Here is a 6,945-nt window from a genome sequence, read left to right on the forward strand (position 1 = left end):
CACAGATTGCTGCACATACTTACTGATAACAAATTATTACTAACATTTGTGGAGCACTTCTGATTTTCTTTTCCTAGTCATTGATGGAGGTAGGTGCCTTACACGATGCCCATATTATCATGCCCAGAGTCCAAGGCCAAGGCCAGGTCGCCCGCAGCTCCTTAGCGCTGGTCTTGTTCGTCAGTGTAATTGGTAAATATGCTGGCCCGTTGGGCAGCCTCCATTTATTTGAACCTACACAGGAAAGGGTGCAGGCTGGACAGGCTGGTGGAGAAGGACGGCCACCTCCCTGGCGTCTGCTGGCACCATGCTTGCCAAATACCTAGAAGGGCTGACCCGCTGCCCGTAACCTTGCTGGGAGGCAAAGCTCACCCGGAGGAAGGACTTGAACAGCTGGCTTAGGTCCCCGTGTGATGTGAAACAATGCTAAACACATGGCGTGGGCCTCGTGTTCCTCGGGCTGTGTGCTGGGAGCCCTGGGCTGCCGCGGGGGGCGGGAGGGGGCACCTCGGGGGTGTGGCGGGATAGCAGAATGGGTGGGGCTCCGGCCCTCTGCCCTGCTTCAACCAGATCTATTTCACACATAACGGACTTCAGGTAAGATCTCATTCACACTTACCCTATTGTTTAAGAAAATATTGCAGGTAGAGTCCATTTGAAGCGCTGGTGTAGATCGATATTGCCGGCTGTGGGGCTCCAGCAGGTGCTGCAGGAACTGGGGGGACTGAGAACACGGCACAGAGGGGAGCTGTCATTGCAGATGATGCCGTAGAGGACAGGGGCCCCGGTTAGGTGAGCCAGCCACTCCCCTCATGTCCAGCTCATGGAGTTCTTTTTTTTTTTATTGTTTTTATTTATTTATTTGACAGAGAGAGAGAGCACAAGCAGGGGGAGTGGCAGGCAGAGGCAGAGGGAGAAGCAGGCTCCCCGCAGAGCAGGGGGAGCCTGATGTGGGACTCGATCCCAGGACCCTGGGATCATGACCTGAGCCTAACCAACTGAGCCACCCAGGCGCCCCAGCTCATGGAGTTCTAACTCCCATCAGAAATGCTGCACACTCAACCCCAGAATAAGAGTCCTAACTGAATGGTCACCTGCAGGCTCCTTCCATTGTGACGGTCCTGGGGGCCGGGTGCCGAGGCTTTGGGGAAAGCCTGGAAATGTTCACAGAACCATAGGTCTCACCTTTTTCTCAAGAATGGAGCCAAGATAACAGGGCCTGGACGGAGGCCCAACCTCGATCAAGACAGAAATCCCCCTGCTCTGTGAGGCGAGGGCTCCTTAGTCAGGAACCCCCCTGCCCAAACGGAGCCCTGGTCCCTGCTTCCCCCAAGGGGGCTGTTGGAAGCACCTGCTGCCTCACTCCCTGTCACTTGTCAACTTCAGAGCAATCAGTCTGCTACTTAACACTTAACAGGCAAAGCACTCCAGTGGCTGCCTCCGATTTGTCTTTGTTAGTGCTAACAGGAGGCGGGTGTGGAGGTCTCATTGTGCTAGGCTCCCCCACTGCTGCCGCACCTGGGGCCACGGCGCAATCACTCAGGCCCTCGGCAATCACCAGGCAGATTCTCACCTGGCAACGGCAGTCAGCTCCAAGGAACCTCTGGGGAGAAACCCCCCTGTTGCTGGCTCCCCACGTGCGGGTCATGGGCACACGTAGAGATCAGTGAGTTCGCTTAATAGACACTGGCTGTGCTCAGAGCTAGGGATGCAGCGGGCAAGAGACTGTGACCCTGCTCTCACCGCCCAGCAGACAAGAGGCAGACCTGTCCGCAGATAATTCCCAGCAATGTTGGAGGTGCTGGAATAGAGGTGGGCACTCAGGCTTGTTACAGAGGAGGTCTCATCTCATCCTGCCTGGGGTGGTCAGAAAAGTCCTCCAGGATTGGGGTGTGTGGGGGTAACCCAGGCCATCAAAGGGCAGGAGGTGGGGCATGAAGGCTGCAGAGGGACGCTAACTAAGGAAGCAGACTGTGCAAAGGCACAGGGGTGAGCAAGAGCAGGCTGAGCTGTGGTAACTGTGGGTGGATTGGCCTGGCTGGAATATCACTGAATGTATCCTGTAGCCATTATTTAGCTCATTACCTACTTCCCTGGTTCTCTCTTATGGATCACCCACACTTCCTTTGCCATCCATCCAGTGATCTGTTATTTATGTATCATCCATCCATCCATCTCTAGAAGTCTTCATGTCGTGTTGCAAAGCAGAGCTGCCTCCATAGAACTCTCTTAGCTCACACAGTGCCTGATGCTTCTCTATTAGGGATGTGCTCCTGCCTTGGGGACTAATGTCTCAGCATTTTTCTTTAAGAGAGAGCATGGCAGCAGGGAGGGGCAGAGGGAGAAGGAGAGAAAGAATCTCAAGCAGACTCCACACTCAGCGCAGAGCCAGACGTGGGGTTCGATCTCATGACCTTGAGATTATGACCTGAGCTGAAATCAAGAGTCGGGGGCCTAACTGACTGAGCCACCCAGGCACCCCACTCTCAGCATTTTAACAAGCACACAGCACAGGGTGAGGCAACAGAGATGACAAACATTGCAGCCTGTGTGGTTTTTATTAAATCACAGATCTGTTTCATATTCAGGTCCTGGGACTGGACATGGAAAGGGCAGGGGAGGCCCTGGGACCAATTTCAGAGGGCCGCGCCTACTACTGAGGATTTGCTGTTGATATGACCATGACCTTGGGATTAGCCTTCTCCTAACTGTAAGCTCCATGGAGGCAGGAGGGGGTCTGTCTATCTATTACAGTTATGGTCCATATTACAAGCTCAGTAAATGCTTTAGGATGAATGAATGTATGGGGAGCCTTGGGCAAGCTAGTGAGCTCCTTTGTGCCAGGCTTGCCACCTGCCTGGGACATTGGTGCTGCCCTTAGAAACCATGCAGGGCCTGGGCCTCACTGACAGGTCACGTGCATTCATATAGGTCCTGCCTTGAAGAAGAGTTTAGCCACTTACAGGCTGCATGATGTGGGCAGGATCTGTAACCTCTCTGGGGCTCGGTTTTTTTCAACTGTAAAATGGGTCCAATGGTATGTGTCTGTGGGATTGAATGTTATTGCGGTGCTTTGGGAGCTACAAAGCACCACCTTAACCATAGTGATTGTTAGTATATTTTTTTAATGTGGATACAAGGTGAGACAAACAGGAGGACCTTTGGCTTTTCTCAAGGAGGAGGAAAAATGTCAGAAAACACCAGACCCTTTTAGGCTTTTGACCTAGCTCCTTTCGGAGTCGCCCCCTTTGCATACTGGAAAAATCTATGTTTTCTATTTAAAGAGCATTTCCTTAATAGCCCTCAGTGCAAAATATTTCCAAGATAGTGCCTAGAATCTCACCATTAGAGATTCACTTTTTAGGCAAAACCCTTAAGAAAGGTGATACAGTATCCTTCCTGGAGGTCTGTATGTTGGGGTTTGGAAGCTAACAACCAGGTGTGTGTATGTGTTGTAAGAGGTGGGAGGTGTGAGGGAAATATACCCAAAAGTCAGCTAAAAGAACAGTGTCCTATGAGAATGGGTTCATTCCACCACCAAAAGGCATCGTCTTGATGAGCAAAGCAGATCAAGTAGTTAAAAACCTTCAGTGGATTCTTCATCACCCCTGCCCCACGTCCCACTTTGGGATCTAAAGAATTCCCATAAGGAAACTCAAGGAGACAGAGGCCTTCAAAGGAGCTGGTATGTGTGATTCTAGGTCTGGGGCACTTGGATTAAATCAGGTGGGATGTGGGTGTGGCCACTGCTCCTTGAAGTTTGGAGGAGGTACCTGCATTAACTCCTTGGAGAAGCAGCCAGAAGTGGGATGGACAGAGCTGGCCCTCACCCCTGGTGTGGCAGGACCCCATTCAAATTGCAGGATCCCCAGTGAGGGCCAGGCCTGTATGCCAGAGGCCATCCGAACCCCCTCCCCCATGGGGTCTTCCAACACGCTCTGGCACCCCCAAGAATGAAGCAAAAACATTCCCTGTGCAGCCTCTCAGAAGCTGTCCTTCTACCTCTGGTTCCTCTTTGATGCCCTGGCTTCTCCATCTCAGTGGTATGGAGAATGACATTGTTGGTAACTGTCATCGATGGGGCCACGCTCACCCCCAACATAATGGCCATTGTCTCAATAAAACCCAGTGATCCCAACCTTCTTAAACAAATGGGACGAACCATGTCCTTTTTTTTACTCCTTATTCACTTAGTCTGGTGGTCTGAAATCCAATCCGCTTACTAGAATCCTGGTGAAGGGGCATCAGAATTAGGATGCTTGGAACTCCCCAGTCCCCCACACAGAGATTCTGACTTAATGCCCCGAGAGTAGCCAGAAGCTTCAAAAAGCTTCCCAGATAATTCTTTTTGTTTTTTGTTTTTTTTGCTTCCCAGATAATTCTTATGTGCTGCCTGGGCTGAGAACCACTGAGTTAGCCCAACACCTAATTTGATTGTCTTATTTCCCAGCCTCCTTGTCAACACACACACCACACGCACACACAGTTCTCCTTACAAAGCTTCAGACACACATGCTGTTTGGCTGGAATGGCTGTTCCTTTCTCTTTATTGTTTTCCTCTTTCTTGACTCCTTAAATCTGAAAAGTATTAAATTCTTTTTTTACATCCATTATCTTATTTGACCCCCACAAGTGAGCTAGGATGTAGATGCATGTTAGCGGTGGAATGGACCCATCCTCGTAGGACCTTGGATTTTCAGGATCATCTTTGAGACTGACCCCCTTGGCCTCGCTCAGTGGGAAAAGCAGGGTAAGCCCAGGAGCCCCTGTGCCCCCCACTCGACCTCCCGCCCCACCACCGACAATTCAAACTGGGCGACTCATACCACTGTCAAACTTCAAGATATCTTTGTGCCCAGCTCATCAAAAACCAAACACTCAGGCACTTGAATAAGATAAGCAATTTGTGGCTTTGTAAAAAGTCAATGCAATTCAATTTAGACCTCTTTAGGAGTGCGCCTGCCTCTCACATTTATTGTTTCCTTGTATAACCTGCTGCAGCAAAGGGACTGCAGATTCGTCTTCTGTTTGCGAAGTGGGACGAAGTCCCTGGAATGAGTGACCTTCAAGAGCCACACAAAACTTACAAATGAAGCTGTCTCCGAGAAACCTCATTCTTGCCTCAGCTCACAGCTTTCTTGCTTTATATAGATTTGATTTTCCAAATGGCAGATTATAAAACTAGCTATTTTTTTCCTGCTAAACGCAAATGCTTTAATTTTGTCTTTTTTTCCCCCTTCTTAACCAAGAGTGATGTTTTTAAAATGCAGTCCCCACTCTAATCTTTACCACTCCTGAAAGGGTCCATTTTTTTTAACCCACGAAAGCATCTTTGTGCCAAAAGTGGGGTCCCTGGAATGTGCTTCTGTCTTCTCGGGCCAGAGGTGGATTTCTTTTTCTGTTTGTTTTTTTTTCACTTTGTCACAGAACAAATTGCTCTTAGCTTCTCTTTATTTGCTCCTTTGTTGGTTTATTTAGAAAACAGGACCAATTTAGAAAACAGGACCTTGTCAAACAAATTCAAACGAAGTGTAAATAATAATAATAATAATAATAATAATAATAATAATGTTAATGATGGGGTATCTATCTATCTATCTATCTATCTATCTATCTATCTATCACTTATCTATCCATCTACAGCCAAGCACTGTACTTGGCATTCTGTATATGCTTTTTGATTTAACCCTTGCAACAACCCTATGATGTAGGTATTACCAGCCTCATTTTATTGATGAGGCTCAGAGAGATTATGTAACTTTCCCAAGGTTGCATAGCTAGTAAATGCCAAAGAGGTCAAAGCTATGCCTGGCTGAATCCTAAGCAACACCCCATGGCTTCCAGGCCCCCAGTGTTTCACATTACTTCCTGCTTCAGTTACTCATGCCTCAACTGTGAGAGCTTCTCAGGCAGGACTTTCTCATATTAGAGTCTCTTTCTGGCGCATATCCTGGGGTCTTCAAAGCCACCCTGTCTTGAAGGACCCATGGTAGCAGAAGGTGACAGTTCTGAAGCCTTCCCTTTGTTTTTTTGTTTGTTTGTTTTATTTTTTTATTAACACATAATGTATTATTTGTTTCAGGGGTACAGGTCTGTGATTCATCAGTCTTACACAATTCACAGTGCTCACCATAGCACATACCCGCGCCAGTGTCCATCACCCAGCCACCCCATCCCTCCCACCCCCTCCACTCCAGCAACCCTCAGTTTGTTTCCTGAGATTGAGTCTCTTATGGTTTGTCTCCCTCCCCGGTTTCATTTTCTTTCATTTTTCCCTCCCTTCCCCTATGATCCTCTGTCTTGTTTCTCTTTCTCAAGTTCCTCATGTCAGTGAGATCATATGATACTTGTCTTTCTCTGACTGACTTATTTCGCTTAGCATAATACCCTCTAGGTCCATCCATGTCATTGCAAATGGCAAGATTTCATTTTTTGATGGCTGTATAATATTCCATTGTATATATATACCACATCTTCTTTATCCATTCATCTGTTAAACTGATAAGAACAGATACTACACTTGATCTTAGCCAAAAAGCCGAGAAGCAATATCCATTCATCTGTTGATGGACATCTAGAAGCCTTCCCTTTGATTGCATTGTCACGTCTATCTTAATTCTAGGCTTCTGCAGGATTCTTAGTATCAGAACTTAACTGACATGTTTTCACCCATGTTGGAAGCTTCCTTTCCTCTCTTTCATCACCTAGGTGGAAACCCATCAACTGCCCCCTTACCCTCAGGCCCCCCTGGCTCACTCTCACTCTTGGCCCTAGGGAAACCACAGGGCTTGCAGTCACACTCAATTGCAGCCCCTGGGGACCAGATGAGGTTGTGGCCATACATTTCTTCCTCTCCTTTTCGACCCAAGCATCCTGGAATTGGCTGCGAAGTGATCAAGGACAGACACTTCCTACCAGAGTCAAAATGGTCCCCCCATCTTTCCA

At 48.3% G+C, this 6,945-nt stretch overlaps 1 pseudogene; it reads right to left on the reverse strand.

The window, feature by feature from the left end:
- Positions 1-6,434: 6,434 nt before the first annotated feature.
- LOC118527714 (U2 spliceosomal RNA) lies at positions 6,435-6,550 on the reverse strand (annotated as a pseudogene).
- Between the last annotated feature and the right edge of the window lie 395 nt (positions 6,551-6,945).

The sequence above is a fragment of the Halichoerus grypus genome, chromosome 4 (genome assembly GCF_964656455.1).
Source record: "Halichoerus grypus chromosome 4, mHalGry1.hap1.1, whole genome shotgun sequence".
NCBI lineage: Eukaryota > Metazoa > Chordata > Mammalia > Carnivora > Phocidae > Halichoerus > Halichoerus grypus.